The sequence below is a fragment of the Pseudorca crassidens genome, chromosome 9 (genome assembly GCF_039906515.1).
Source record: "Pseudorca crassidens isolate mPseCra1 chromosome 9, mPseCra1.hap1, whole genome shotgun sequence".
Classification (NCBI taxonomy): domain Eukaryota; kingdom Metazoa; phylum Chordata; class Mammalia; order Artiodactyla; family Delphinidae; genus Pseudorca; species Pseudorca crassidens.
The window spans coordinates 94,503,627-94,519,485 of record NC_090304.1 but is presented as its reverse complement, the minus strand read 5'-3'; the positions used below and the strand labels follow the sequence as shown (position 1 = coordinate 94,519,485).

Sequence of the window (15,859 nt, the reverse complement as noted above, 5' to 3'; positions counted from 1 at the left end):
CCGGAGGTCCCGCCCCATCCTGCCAGGCCTTGGCTTAGCTCGCCTCTCCTCACTTTCTTTCTGCAGGAGCTCGCTGCCGGCGCCCAGGTGTCCTGACACGCCCCGCAAGGTTCCACGCTTTGTTCTGTATCCTGCCCTCGTTTTGCATGTAGTCTGCGTGACTTGGGCCTCTATCTTTCCTACGGCTGCATCCCTCAGTCCTGCGTTCATGTCACCGTAGTGTGGAGATGGCATTCGGGACAATGTGCTGTGACCTCGCACTGACGCCATTCCCTTCCCACCCCGCCAACCTGGCTTCCTTCTCCACCCCATGGAATAAACCAGATTGCTGCCAGTGGGAGGGAAATAGGGCCCCAAGGTTAATGAGGCAGTCCCTTACATTTATGGGTGGAATTTCTGTTTATGATGAATGTATGGATTTTGGATGACCACCTCTTAAGGTGATACTATAGGGGGATGGAGAGACAGTCTTTTCCTTAGAGATCCATCCAGTTTCGGGGAAGACATATATATATATATATATATATATACATACAGTTAATATTAAAAAGATGATTGCTAAATCCTATATAAATGCGGAATCTATAACAGAGAGGAGGGGCAAAAGATGTACGCAGGCTATGAAAACGTTTGGTGGAGCAGGGCCCTGAGCTGGCCCTTTAAAAATGGATAGGATTCGTTAAGACCCTTGTCTGAATTGGTAGAGCCTTCCAGAGTTCTGAAAATGATCAGGGGGGTCGGTTTTGCAGACAAAACCCGTTAAGAATTACTGTGAAAACCTGGAAGCCTAAAGTTTTAAGATATGTCAAATTATTTTTCAGGTGACCTGTACTGTCAAATAGTACTACATTTATCAGACGTATATAATCCAAAATAATTTGTCCACCTATAAAACGCTAATTTACCTCGGAATTCTCGTGCAGATGTTCACACAATTTATGGCACACCAGCAGGTAAATGTTTGTTGCTTTAAATGTTTTATCGAAAAGAATTTGTGTTTGGGGAACTCAAATGATGCAGCTTGAATTAGTCTCCAGGGATAAATCCATAGGATCCTGAATTTCTTCAGTTTTAACACTCAACACACTTTAATGTAATTACTACTTCAATACACTGTCTTCCCTGCTATACTCTAAGCTCTGAGGGAGCAGAGACCTTGTGTGGATTCCCAGCACCTGGCATGCTGCCTGATGCATAACAGACACTCATTAAGTATTGCTCAACCAGGAATGAATGATCAAGCGTTGAATTTGTGCCTATGTGGAACCTATGACCTATCTTTATACTTACTTGTTTTCAACTTTTTAATTAATAAACAAGGGAAGTGTGCCCCAGGGAACACTAGAGCTGGTTAAATTAGCCTCTGCTAATATTTGAATACCTCTGTGGCTCAGGCAGTTTTTAGTGTTTTGGCAAAATCTGAATGTCACCGAACCCTGAAATTTATTGATGTTGTCTCCTAATATGTCTGTTTTAGCTTTCTAAATATTTCATTTAAACAATGCAGGCGGTAGAGTGGAAAGGACCCAAAACTAAGCTTCAGGGTACCCTGGGTTCTTCTCTGAAGGCTATTGCTCACTTTACTTCTTTGAGCCTTTGTTTCTTAATGTGTAAGGTGAAAGGGATGGACTAGGTCATTGCTGAGGTTCTTTTTAGCTCTAAGCCTCCACTATCCCCTCAGTTCCTTGCAGGAACGTAATTCTGGGGCATACAACGCTATCTCACTCCTCACTTCCCACACACAACCTCCCCTTCCCCTGGGCCCCATTCAGGGTCTGTGTTTTCCATACAGTTTTCCATATCACCATACAGCTGGTGATAGGTAAAAATAGCTGTTTTCTGACTATGAGACAAATTGACTGAAAGCTATCAGGAGAGCTTGCTCTTCAAGTTGTCTTTCCATTAATGATGATGGGTTTAATGATTCCATCCGGATTCTTTCTGGTTTCGCTCATGACTGCATGCCAACCCAAAGGGAGGAAATATAGAAACCCTGACAAAAGGTCTATGGACTGATTGGTGTAACGTAAACATGATCAAATGTAAACCTAGGACGTTGAGAATGAGTGTCAAAACACCACCCAAGTGGCCTGGAATTTAGGAGACTGTTTGACATTTCGTCACTTACAGTAATTAAACTGGGAGACTTCAGGGGACCTGGCATTTCAGATATGAAAAGAAGGAAGAAAAGCTATGTGGACTGAGAATGGACACACAGTGTGAATTCAGGGAATTTCTGTGGGTAGAATGCAAGGTCCGATGGTTTATAGAAAAAGTTTCAGAGTTTTATTTATTGTTAAAACAACATTAAGAAATGTTTCAACAGGAAAAATTTTTTTCACTCCCATTCTTACAAATTAACACATTTTCATTTGCCTCGATTTATTTCAATCAGTAACCATATGGTCAGTAAGTATTTTATTTCTCAATTTTAAGATCTTTGTGGTCAGGTCAAGATATTGTTAGAAATAATGTAAAGACAATGGAATATTACTCAGCAGTAAAAAGAAACAAAATTGAGTTATTTGTAGTGAGGTGGATGGACCTAGAGTCTGTCATACAGAGTGAAGTAAGTCAAAAAGCGAAAAACAAATACCGTATGCTAACGCATATATATCAAATCTAAAAAAAAAAAATTGGTACTGATGAACCTAGTTGCAGGGCAGGAATAAAGATGTAGACATAGAGCATGGACTTGAGGACATGGGGTGGGAGGGGGAAGCTGGGGTGAAGTGAGAGTAGCATCGACATATATACACTACCGAATGTAAAATAGTTGGCTAGTGGGAAGCAGCAGCATAGCACAGGGAGATCAGCTTCTTGCTTTGCGATGACCTAGAGGGGTGGGATAGGGAGGGTGGGAGGGAGGCTCAGGAGGGAGGGGATATGGGGACGTGTATGCGTATGGCTGATTCACTTTGTTGTACAGCAGAAACTAACACAGTATTGTGAAGCAATTATACTCCAATAAAGATCTATTAAAAAAAAAAGAACATATTATATAACAACATTTTTGTCTTCCCAACTGAAAATTGTTAATTTGTCATATTCTTATATTTTTTTAACTGTGTGTGTGTGTGTGTGTGTGTGTGTGGTTTAATATCATTATAAACTCATGGATTGAAACACATTTGATATGTTTCATTCATTGCAATTATTTGTCTTATTGATAACCAGATTGCCCCAAAATAATCCCATTCAAGTTGGCTCCTGAGTCATTTTGACATGACCAAACATTGATCCGCTTTCTGTCACTTTAGTTTTGCTTTTTCTACAATTTCAATAAATAGAATCATAGAGTAGAGTCAACTTTTGTTTCTGGTTTCTTCCTGTTAACATGATATGTTAAGATTCATCCATGTTGTTGTGTGTACCAGTACATAGTTCACTCCTTTTTTTTGCCAAGTAGTGTTCTGTTGATGGATATTCTACAATTTGTTTATCCAGTCAATAGTTAATGGACATTTGGGTTGTTTCTGGTTTTGCTTATTATAAATAAAATGAGGATGGAAGTTCATGTAGAAATCTTTGTGTGGACATGTGTTTTCCTTTTTGGATCTCTTGGACCTAGGACTGGAAATGCTGAGTCATATGACAAGTGTATGTTTAGCATTATAGTAAACTTCCCATCTGTTTTCCAAAGTGGCTTATCATTTTACACCCCCATCAGCAGACTGTGAGAGTTCCAATTGCTCTGTATCCTTGGCAATACACAATATTATCAATTAAAAAAACTTTAGCCATTCTAGTTGTTATGATATGGTGGTTTTAATTTGCATTTCCCTGATGATATTAAGCATCTTTTCATATTCTTTTTGGCCATTTATATATCTTCTTTTGCAAAGTGCCTGTTCAACTCTTTTGCCCATTAAAAAATATTGGGTTATTTTTCTTATTACTGAGTCGTAAAAGTTCTTCTATATTCAGAACAAAAGTTCTTTGTCAATATATTTATTTCAGACATTTTTTTCTCCCAATCTGTGGCTTGTGTTTTCATTTTCTTAACAGTGTCTTTTTGTTTGCTTTTTTTAAAATTTTTGTTTTGTTTTTTGGCCATGCCACTCGTCATGCAGGATCTTAACTGGACCACCAGGGAATTCTCTACAGTATCTTCTGAAGAACAGAAGTTTTTAACTTTGGTAAAATACAGTTTATCATTCTCTTTCATTTATGGTGTGTTATTTTTTGTGTTCTATTTAAGAAATCTTTACTATTAGTTATCAATACAATAGAGTTTCTCCCATGTTTTCTCCTAGAAGTTTTATATCTTTAAGTTTTACATTTCAGTTAGTAATCCTTTTTAAGGTAATTTTTGTGTATAGTGTGAAGTAAAGAACAAAGTTAATTGTTGTGCATATGGATGTCCAATTGTTCCGGCGCAATTTATTTATTTGTTTATTTATTTTTGGCTACGTTAGGTCTTTGTTGCTGCGCATGGGCTTTCTCGGCGAGCGGGGGCTGTTCTTCATTGCGATGCGCGGGCTTCTCATTGCGGTGGCTTCTCTTGTTGCGGAGCACGGGCTCTAGGTGCATGGGCTTCAGTAGTTGTGCCGCACAGGCTCACTAGTTGTGGCTTGCGGGCTTAGTTGCTCTGCGGCATGTGGGATCTTCCCGGACCAGGGCTTGAACTCGTGTCCTCTGCATTGGCAGGTGGATTCTTAACCACTGCGCCACCAGGTAAGTCCTCCATTGAATTATTGACATCTTGGCTGCTGTATTGTAAGACAATTGGCTATATATGTGTGGGTCAATTTTGGACTTATATTCTGTTCCATTTATATTTATGTCTATCTTTATATCAATACCAGACTACCACAATTTCTGTAACTATATAGTCACTCTTGAAATCAGATAGTGTAAGTCTTCTAGCTGTCTTCTTCTTCAGAATTGTTTTGACTATCCTAGGTCCTTTGCATTTCCATATAAATTTTATTTAATTAATTAATTTTGGCTATGCTGTGTGGCTTGTGGGATATTAGTTCCCCCACCAGGGATTGAACCCCAGGCTCCCCAGCAGTGAAAGCACCGAGTCCTAACCACTGGACTGCCAGGGAATTCCCTCCATATAAATTTTAGAATCATGTTCTTGATTTCTACAAAAAGCCTTTTGAAATTTTGACTGGAATACATTGAATACATATTTAGGGGAGAACTGAAAACAACATTGACTCTTCTGATTCATGAATACTGTTTATTGTGCCATCATTTTAGATCATCTTTAATTTTTCTCAGCAAATTTTGTAACTTTCATTGTACAGGTCTATATATTTAATAAATTTATCCTTAAGTACATATATCCTTCACATTCATAAGAACATTTTTCTGAGGTCTTAGAGAACACCCCATTTTTGGGAACCCTACAATAGCATTTACTCTCTGATTAAATGTACCTGAAAAATTTAAACAATCAGCTTGATATCTGTAATGAATGTAACAATGTGCTTGAGAAGGAGTTAAGAACCTCAATGCCAGGCCAAAATACACACCCCGTCTAGACATCTGGCTAAGTGCTTTGCTTTCATTGCCCACCAACCTTCAAGATAGTTTCATTCAAATTTCCACCTCATTAAAAATGACAAATCCTTATATCATGGATTTTTAGGGTCTCTCTCAAGATAAAACCCTGAGTTCTGAGTGCCAATAGTCCATGGCTGTTTCTATCACAATGTCTACCTTTCTCTTACCCATGTGTTTACAAGTCTCTCTCCCTGACTAAATGAGTTCTTCTGGGGTAGGAGCCTTGTTTGCTTGTAACCCCAGTACCAGGAAGTGCCAGGCATAATAAATATTTTTTGGTAAATATTTGATGGATGAATAGTCAAGGTTAATTTTCAGGTCTCAAGAAAGAAGACCGTTAAAGCTGAGGGAAGCAGATGGTGGAAGCGAGGTCAAGAATAGGAATCAGCACCTGGAATCCTAAAAGGCTGCAGTGCAGTGGGAAGTTGGAACACAGGAGGTAACCGGGCATCATCCAAATTAGTTCTGGCAGACAGTTTCTTGCATCTTCTTGTATGTTTTAAAAAGCTGGATATTCTTAAAGGCAATGTCCAAGTAATTGACAAAGTCATCTTAGGCCCACTGAATTTCTTTTCATTTCAGTAGATATTTATTTAATTCTTACTTATGTGTCAGGCACTCTGCTAAACAATGGGGAGAAAAATGAGTAAGGTAACATTTCTCTCCTCAAGGAACTCACTATCTAGTGATAGTGAGGACAAATGATTCTAATACAATACACAATGATAGAGGAGAGAATTGAATGTTCTAAGAAGTGGAAGGAGGAGGTGGGGTGGTTAGAAAAGGTGTCTAGGAGAAAATGATGCCTGATCTGAATTTTTTTTAAGACAATTTTTAAAGAGCACTTTTAGGTTCACAGCAAAATGAGAAGAAGGTATAGAGATTTCCCATATACCTCTTGCCCACCCACATGGACAGCCTCCCCTACTATAACAGGATGGTACATTTGTTACAATTGATGAACCTACATTTAAAAATTTTTAATTTATTTATTATTATTATTTTTAACATCTTTATTGGAGTGTAATTGCTTCACAATGGTGTGTTAGTTTCTGCTTTATAACAAAGTGAATCAGCTATACATATACATATATCCCCATATCTCCTCCCTCTTGTGTCTCACTCCCACCCTCCCTATCCCACCCCTCTAGGTGGTCACAAAGCACGGAGCTGATCTCCTTGTGCTATGCGGCTGCTTCCCACTAGCCATCTATTTTACATTTGTTAGTATATATAAGTCCATGCCACTCTCACTTCATCCCAGCTTACCCTTCCCCCTCCGCATGTCCTCAAGTCCATTCTCTACGTCCTGCCCCTAGTTGATGAACCTACACTGACACATCATAATTACCCAAAGTCCATAAATTGCATTAGGGTTTACTCTTGGTATTGTACTTTCTGTGGGTTTGGACAAATGTATAATGATATGTATCCAACATTACAATATCACACAGTGTTTTCACTGCCCTAAAATTTCTCTGTGTTCCACCTATTCCTCCCTACCTGCTCCCTCTCCAAACCCTGGCAACCACTGTCTTTTTTTCTAATGCCGCCATAGTTTTGCCTTCTCCAAACATCATGTAGTTGGAATCATACAGCATATGGCCTTTTCAGATTAGCTTCTTTTACTTAGTAACATGCATTTAAGATTCCTCCATGTCTTTTCATGGCTTGATAGCTCATTGCTTTTCAGTGATAAACAATATTCTATTGAATGGATATACCATTTGCCTTTTGAAGAATATCTTGGTTGCTTCCAAGTTCTGGCTATTATGAACGAAGCTGCCTTAAACATCCATGTGCAGGTGTTCATGTGGACCTAGGTTTTCAACTCATTTGGGTAAATACCAAGAAGCATGATTGCTGGGTTATATGGTAAGAGTATGTTTAGTTTTGAAGAAACCACCAAATGGTCTTCCAAAGTGGCTAAACCATTTAGCATTCCCACCAGCCAATGGCATATTCTTCTCAGCACTTGATGTTGTCGGTGTTCTGGATTTTGACTTTTTTTTTTTTTTTTTTTGATCGCACAGTTCAGCATGCAGAACTACCCCCACCAGAGATGCAACCCGCAGTAGAAGCTCAGAGTCTTAACCACTGGACCACTAGGAAGTCCTGGATTTTGACTATTTTAATAGGTATGTAGTGATAGTCTCGTTGTTTTATTTGCAATTCCCTAATGATGTATGATGTGGAGCATTTTTTCATATGCATATTTGCCGTCTGTATATTTTCTTTGGTAAGGAATCTGTTAAGGACTTTGGCCCATTTTTAAAATCAGGTTGTTTGTTTCTTTATTGTTGAGTTTTAAAAGTTCTTTATATATTTAGGATAACAGTCCTTTATCAGATGTCTTTTGCAAATATTCTCTCCCATTCTGTGGCTTGTCTTTTTAGTCTTTTGACATTGTCTTTTGTGGTACAGAAGTTTTTATTTTAATGGAGTCCAGTTTATCAATTATTTCCCTCATGGACTGTGCCTTTGGCATTGTATTTTTTAAAATTTATTTAGTCATTTATTTTTGGCTGTGTATTTTTTAAAAAATTTATTTAGTCATTTATTTTTGGCTGCGTTGGGTCTTCATTGCTTTCTCTAGCTGCGGTGAGTGGGGGCTACTCTTCGTTGTGGTGCACGGGCTTCTCATTGCGGTGGCTTCTTTTGCTGTGGAGCATGGGCTCTAGGTGTGCAGGCTTCAGTAGTTGCAGCATGCAGGCTCAGTAGTTGTGGCTCGCAGGCTCTAGAGCGCAGGCTCAGTAGTTGTGGTGCACGGGCTTAGTTGCTCTGCGGCATGTGGGATCTTCCCGGACCAGGGCTCAAACCCATGTCCCCTGCATTGGCAGGCGGATTCTTAACCACCTCACCACCAGGGAAGTCCCTTGGCGTTGTATTAATATCTAAAAGATCATCTAGGTTTTTCTTCTATGTTATTTTCTAGGAGTTTGCATTTTTCTTTATCTTTGGTCTTCTGTAGTTTGAAAATGCTATGCCTAGGTGTAGGTTTTTTACATCTATATTTCTCGTTGTTCTCCAATCTCCCTGGATCTGTGATTTTGTGTCTGACATTAATTTGGAGAAATTCTGAGTCATTATTGTTTCAAATATTCCTCTTGTTCCTTTCTCGATTTCTTCTCTTTTTGTTATTTCCATTATGCATATCTTATACTTTTTGTAGTTGTCCTACAGTCCTTGGATATCCTATTCTGTTTTTTTCAATCTTTATTCTCTTTGCTCTTCAGTTTTGGAGACTTCTATTGATACGTCCTCAAGCTCAGAGTTTCTTTCCTCAGCCATGACCAGTCTACTAATAAGCCATGAAAGACATTCTTCATTTCTGTTACAGTGTTTTTGATCTCTAGCATTTATTTTTGATTCTTTCTTAGAATTTCCATCTCTTTTCTTACATTACCCATCTGTTCTTGCATGCTGTCTACTTTATCCCTTAGAGTCCTTAGTACATTAATCATAGTTGTTCTAAATTCCAGGTCTGATCATTCTAACAACTCTGGTTAGATGTCTGGTTTCGATGCTTGCGCTATCTCTTCAAATTGCGGTTTGTTTTTTTTTTGCTTTTTAATATGCCTTTTAATTTTTCTTGATTGCTGAACATGATGTACTAGCTAAAAGGAACTGCTATAAATAGGCCTTTAGTAATGTGATGGTAAGGTATGGGGGGAGTGGAAGCATTGTGTACCTGAACTGAGTCTTAAAGAATAAATAGGAAGGACTTCCCTGGTGGTGCAGTGGTTAAGAATCCACCTGCCAATGCAGCGGACACAGGTTTGATACCTGGTCTGGGAAGATCCCACATGCCACGGAGCAACAAAGCCTGTGTGCCACAACTCTTGAGCCTGCGCTATAGAGCCCATGAGCCACAACTACTGAGCCTGCGTGCCGCAACTACTGAAGCCTGCACACACAGAGCCCGTGCTCTGCAACAAGAAAAGCCACCACAATGAGAAGTCCGCGCACCACAAGGAAGAGTAGTCCCCGTTCACTGCAACTAGAGAAAGCCCGCGTGCAGCAATGAAGACCCGACACAGCCAAAAATAAATAGATTAATTAATTAATTAAAACAAAAAGAATAAATAGGAATTGCCAGGTATAAAGCAGAGAGGGTAAAGGAGAGAAGTAAGGGGCCAGCAAGATTAAAGGCTTGAAGAGAAGAGGCAGCAGGAGAAAAATCTCCCTTGCTTAATATCTCTCAGGAGTAAAATATTATGGTGATAACTTCATATTAGCGGTCTCCTTCACCAGATTGGGATTATGCCTGACTCAGCTTTATTTTCTTCACTTTGACTAACACAGAGCATGGATTCTGTGTACAATGCGCTGTAAAACTAATAAATAATAATTTCCCAATGACATGGGACCTCTCTGCTGTCAGAGAATCACCCTGGACAAGCATAAGCTGGGCCTGGGGTCACATAAGTCCAGCCTCAGTCTTACACTGGTAAATAAATTAGAATTGCCTCAAATCATGGATGGTCCTATTACCACTATTCTTTCTACTATTACAGCTATCACATCATCTATCTAGCTAGCTAGCTATATCTATATATTTACATATATTTATATACAGATATATATAGATGGTAGTTTATATATATTATGTACTGCTTATGTATACATATAATATATATAAATATATAATTTATATACACACATATAATTACGACTTCAAATTTTAAAATTACTTTCATATACATTATCCTAGTTGATCCTACTATATTGATCCTAATACTACTATATTATGACTACTGTAAATAGAAAAGAGAGAAGTAACAACAAAGAGATTTTAGTCAATCAGTTAACAAATAGTTATGTGTCAGACTGTGCAAGCCACCTCAGGGATACAAAAGGCATATTGAAATAACAGAATTCATAGATAAAAGGATTATTTGGTCCAGCTGTCTCATTTTATAGACAAGTACTACAGGTACGGGAGGTCAAACTCTTTGGACCCTGCTTACAGACTCCAGGATTTCATAACAATCTAGTAGTAATGCTAAAATGAAAACATGTGAAACAATTCAAAAGCAATTAGGCAGTGAATAGTATCGTCCTGACAGAAGGGGAAAAAATCCGTGAAGAAGTAAGATGACAGAACTAAGTATCAGACACAGTCCTGGGAACTTCCATATGATCTTTATTAATCCTCAGAAAACACATCATCATCATCATCATCACCATTTTATGATAAAACTAAAGCTGAAAGAAGTCAGGTAATTTACAAAAAGCCCCACAGCAAGTGGTGGATCTGGAATTCAGAGCCAGTTCCTTCTAAATCCAACACTTACGTTATTTAAACTTTTAACCACTGAAGTAGAACAGGCATGGCCTCTGTGTGGGATGAGAAAAAGCTTTTCAAAAGTGCTGAAAAAAAAAAAGTGCTGAAAAAAAAAGGAGAGTAGGATCAAAGTAAGCAGGGCATTGCAAAGAGGAAATTGTTACGTAGATAGGCAATAGGGAACGTTTGCAGGCACTTAAGTATAAGGAGTAACATAATCATTATCGGGGAACTTGAAAGTTAGAAGGCATCTCAGGTGAGAAGTCATGTAGAAATCTATTTATAGCACAACTTACAGATATTTACTCAAATTCTGATTTAAGTAGTCACTTGACAGGGAATTTTCTTCTAAGACCAGCGTATTACTCGCCAGCCCTAATTATTGATAGCTCTTTGGTAAGCGTACTTTGTATTTCTTCAATCAAAAGAACATAACAGCTCAGGACCAAGCTCAGAGCTTTGTGGCTCACTGCTGGAGATCTTCTAAGTTAAAACAAAGGCAAGAATCCACACCTGTGCATCCACCCATTCTTTCACAATACTCACTGAATGTTTCTGTGTGCTGGTCGCTTTCTAGCGGATTGGGCTACAGAGCTCTCTGCCCTCTTGGAGCTTCACTATGCCCTCTTACTTGATAGGATTTTCAGTATCACCAAACCATTTTGGATTTTTGTGCCTTCCTTCCTAACACACCAGACTTGTTAAAAGAGTTCTTTCTTTTTAACACTACATTGGGGTCACAGAGTAAAATTCTCCAACTGCCATCTGTTTATGTCAGCTAAGTACCATAAAGAAGTTTCCACCATAATGATCCTCTGGAGCTAGGAAAACTACCACGAGACCTAAATCTTTGGCTGGTCATTAACGTCTAACTATGGTCTTTATTTCTTGTGGTGAAATAACATGCCTTTCCTTGCCTAATCCCTTCCTGGTGTGTATCAACATTATTTAATGTCTTCTAATTCAGTCATTTTTTATTTTATTTATTTATTTATTAAAAAAAATTTTTTTGGTTGCATTAGGTTTTTGTTACTACATGTGGGCTTTCTCTAGTTGCGGCGAGTGGGGGCTACTCTTCATTACAGTGTGCGGACTTCTCATTGCAATGGCTTCTCTTGTTGCAGAGCACAGGCTCTAGGCACGCAGGCTTCAGTAGTTGCAGCATGCAGCCTCAATAGATGTGGCATGCAGGCTCAGTAATGTGGCGCAAGGGCTTAGTTGCTCTGCAGCATGTGGGATCTTCCCGGACCAGGGCTCGAACCTGTGTCCCCTGCGTTGGCAGGCAGATTCTTGACCACTGTGCCACCAGGGAAGTCCTCAGTCACTTTTAAAATAAATATGCCTATAAACATTGAACTTTAAAAAATCTTACTTATTTATGCCATTCACTCTGCTGTTGTAGATAGCCAGTCAGCCAGAGGTATTAGTGCAATTTTCAAGGACTTAAGCTAAAATTTCTAAAATAAGGAAATTATCTAAGATCTTTATCAAAACCCTCTAGGATCCACCCACCTCTGTTACTTTTTTCATTAAGGTCTCTTGATTCCAGGTTGGAACTACACTCTTTTTAAAAAAAATTATTCTATTGAAGTATAGTTTATTTACAATGTTGTGTTAATTTCTGCTGTACAGCAAAGTGATTCAGTTATACATATATACACATTCTTTTTCATATTCTTTTCTATTATGGTTTATCACAAGATATTTAATATAGTTTCCTGTGCCAACTACACTCTTGAGAGTTCATCAAACAGTACCACAGTTGTCTAGCGCCTGTCTCTGGTCCCCTCCTCTTAATTTCCCTGTCTGAGCATAGGTCCGGAAGAGACCTTCCTCTTTCTTCCCCATCTTTCTGCCTTCCCCATCCTAAGTCCCCACATGCTCAGATGCAGGTACTTGGCCCATGACGTTGCCCTTTCCCTTTCTCTCCACCAAAAACTCCTGGGGTTCCTTGGCTCTGATTCTACAGTGCAGTGACTCACTCTCCTTTTCTCTTAAAGTCCAGTTTCCTTATCATGGCTTTGGGTTCCCTTCTCCCTTTTAGGTCCTGAACTGCCTCCCCAGCTTCATCTCCCACCCCTCCAGTCTACACTCCATCTGCTCCACCCTTCCATCTACCTGACTGTTCCCAGGCATTCTCCACTCGTGCATTTTCCCTTGTCTTTGCTCTGGCTGTCCTCTGCCTTCAGTGTCCTTTTTACCATCCTTTACCCATGGAAATTCTACTTCTTCTTAAAGCTTTGCTGAGTCCTAATAGCCCTTCCTCTGTAAAGCTTCCCCTGCTTCCCCAGTTAGAACAAATCAGAACTGACTGCAGTTCCCCACTCTGCTTTTATTTTCCAGTGCTACCTGCTCAGGATATCTTTCTTCATGTAAAAGTTATCATATTATGTAGGTAAGGACTGTATTCTCAGCAAGGTATCACATTGGAAAACAATTGTTAAATTATTTGATCTAAGGTGTTAATTAGCTGATTAAGTTTAACTTACAAATATAGGAGGCAGGTAATTACAGTAGACAGACTATATCATTGAGAGTCAGGAGACCTGGATTTGGATCTCAGCTCTGATTCCTCCCTTTATCGCTCCTGACCTCCCTTTCTTCCTTCCCAAAATAGGTTGGCAAAGTAAACACCAGCCAGGTCATGCAGGGCCTTGCAGCCCATGCTAACTGTAAACAGGAATCATTAAAAGATCCTAAAGAGAGGATTGAGAAGATCAGGTTTCTGCTTTGGAGGGATTTTTGGTTGGTTTGTTTGTTTTTGTAAGATATACATAACACTTACCACTTTAATTATTTTTAGGTGTATAGTTCAGTGGCATTAAGTACATTCACACTGTTGTGAAACTATCACCACCACCCATCTCCAGAACTTTTTCATCTTCCTAAAGTTAGATTCGGTATCTATTAAAAAATAACTCCGCATTCTCCTCTCCCCCTACCCCTGGCAACCACCATTCTACTTTCTGTCTCTATGAATTTGACTCTTCTAGGTACCTCATATGAATGGAATCATACAGTATTTGTCCTTTTGTGTCTGGCTTATTTCACTCAGCATAATATCTTTAAGGTTCATCATGTTGTAGCATGTGTCATAATTTCCTTCATTTTTAAGGCTGAAGCATATTCCATTGAATGTATATACAAAAAACCCCTCATGTTTTGTTTATCCATTCATACATCAGTGGACATTTGTGTTTTTTCCATCTTTGGCTATTGTGAATAATGCTCCTATGAATGTACAAATATCTGTTCAAGTCTTTGCTTTCAATTCTTTTGAATACATACCCATAAGTAAAATTGCTGGATTGTATGATAATTCTTTTGTTTGTTTGTTTGGACGTGCTGCACGGATTTTAGGATCTTAGTTCCCTGACCAGGGATTGAACCTGGGCCCTCAGCAGTGAAAGTGCGGAGTCCTAAATACCGGACCACCAGGGAATTCCCTAATTCTTTAATTTTTTGAGGAACTGCCATACTGTTTTTCACAGTGGCTTCACCATTTTCCATTCCCATCAGCAATGCACAAGGGTTCCAATTTCTGCATATCTTTGTCAACACTTGTTCTTTTCTTTCCTTTTCTTTCTCCCTTCCTTCCATCCTTCCTCTTTCTTTTTTTCTTTCTTTCTTTCTTTCATCTCTCTCTCTTCCTTTCTCCCTCTCTCCCTCCATCTCTCCCTCCCTCCTTCCCTTCCTTCCTCTTCCTTCTTTCTTCTTTCTTCCTTCCTTCTCCCTTCCCTTCTTTTCCTCTTTTACTTTTCTTTTCCCTTTCTTCTTTCTTTTTCTTTCTTTCTTTCATCATCCTAATGAATGTGAAGTGGTATCTCATTGTGGTTTTTTTTTTTTTTTTGCAGTACACGGGCCTCTCAGTGTTGTGGCCTCTCCCGTTGCTGGAGCACAGGCTCTGGACGCGCAGGCTCAGTGGCCATGGCTCACGGGCCCAGCCACTGCGCAGCATGTGGGATCTTCCCGGACTGGGGCACGAAACCATGTCCCCTGCATCGGCAGGCGGACTCTCAACCACTGCGCCACCAGGGAAGCCCCCTCATTGTGGTTTTGATTTGCACTTCCCTAATGATTAGTGATGTTGAGCATCTTTTCATGTGCTTATTGACCATCTGTATATCTTTTTTGGAGAAAAAGTCCATTCAAGTCCTTTGCTCATTTTTAATTGGTTTGTTTGTTTTTCTGTTGATGAGTTGTAGGAGTTCTTTGTATTTTGGATATTAATCCTTTATCAGGTATTTGCAAATATTTTCTCCCACTCCATGGGTTGTCTTTTCACTCTGTTGATGGTGTTCCTTGATGCACAAAGTGTTTTTTTTTTTTATAAATTTATTTATTTACTTATTTATTTTTGGCCGTCTCGGGTCTTCGTTTCTGTGCGAGGGCTTTCTCTAGTTGTGGCAAGTAGGGGCCACTCTTCATCGCGGTGCGCGGGCCTCTCACTGTCGCAGCCTCTCTTGTTGTGGAGCAAAGGCTCCAGACACACAGGCTCAGTAGTTGTGGCTCATGGGCCTAGTTGCTCCGCGGCATGTGGGATCTTCTCAGACCAGGGCTCAAACTCGTGTCCCCTGTATTGGCAGGAAGATTCTCAGCCACTGCGCCACCAGGGAAGCCCCACAAAGTGTTTTTAATTTTGATGAAGTCCAATTTATTTATTTTTTCTTTTGTTGCCTGTGGTTTTGGTGTTGTATCCAAGAAATCATTGCCAAATCCAATGTCATAAAGCTTCTCTTCTACTATGTTTTCTTCTAAGAGATTTATAGTTTTAGCTTCTACGTTTAGATCTTTCATCCATTTTGAGTTTTTTTTTTTTTTTTTTTTTGCAGTACGTGGGCCTCTCACTGTTGTGGCATCTCCCGTTGCGGAGCACAGGCTCCAGACATGCAGGCTCAGCGGCCATGGCTCACGGGCCCAGCCACTCCGCGGCATGTGGGATCTTCCCGGACCAGAGCACAAACCCGCGTCCCCTGCATCGGCAGGCGGACTCTCAACCACTGCGCCACCAGGGAAGCCCCTTGAGTTAATTTTTGTATACGGTGTACGGTAAGA

General features: G+C 39.7%; 1 long non-coding RNA gene across 1 annotated transcript; it reads left to right on the top strand.

Moving 5' to 3' along the window:
- The first annotated feature begins 2 nt into the window (after positions 1 to 2).
- On the top strand, positions 3 to 4,644 carry LOC137230900 (uncharacterized). The gene is made up of 4 exons (XR_010946300.1): positions 3 to 109; positions 822 to 953; positions 4,074 to 4,139; positions 4,419 to 4,644. It is a non-coding gene; the product is annotated as an uncharacterized lncRNA (long non-coding RNA).
- The last annotated feature ends 11,215 nt before the right edge of the window (positions 4,645 to 15,859 follow it).